The following is a 593-nucleotide window of genomic DNA, read 5'->3' as shown; positions in this document are numbered from 1 at the left end:
AGAGGAGACACCCATGTGACCCTCGCTGTCCTCTGTCGGCGACTTGTTGCCCTTCTCGTCCTTTCCACTGACCGACCGACACCTTTCAGTCCACGGGTCTCCTCTGCCCGCGGTTTCCGGGTGCTAGCCGGTGGACGCTGACCGGCACTTTTTTAGGAGGAGTTTTGTATTATTACCAAGTTACCCTTTCTGTACCCCTTTCCAGGTGTGCGCGCGCGCGTTCGTCTCGACTCTCGATGATAAAGTAACTGCCAGTCTAAAGTCTAATAATACAGTTCGTAACGCTCCGTAATAATTTTTTTTTTCATTAGAGTCGAAATAATAATATCCTAAAGTTCGAATGTTTAACCGCACGCCTTGCCATGACTTAGCAAAAGTTAAAATTTTAAAACTTTGGGGTCAATTTTTTTTGCAACGAAAAAACTTTTAGATATCGAAGTTAAGACCGTTTTCAAACTTTGGGTTTATAATTTCTCATAATCATTCCTATATTAATTTGGCCCTTTGAATCATATTTCGTAATTCATCGCTATGTGTTTTTAAGGTATGTTTTAAATAATCTTTTTCATTCGCTCACATATTTGAGAAATTAT

This window comes from Asparagus officinalis, chromosome 8 (genome assembly GCF_001876935.1).
Source record: "Asparagus officinalis chromosome 8, Aspof.V1, whole genome shotgun sequence".
Lineage (NCBI taxonomy): Eukaryota > Viridiplantae > Streptophyta > Magnoliopsida > Asparagales > Asparagaceae > Asparagus > Asparagus officinalis.
Note: the sequence above shows the minus strand (reverse complement) of the source record.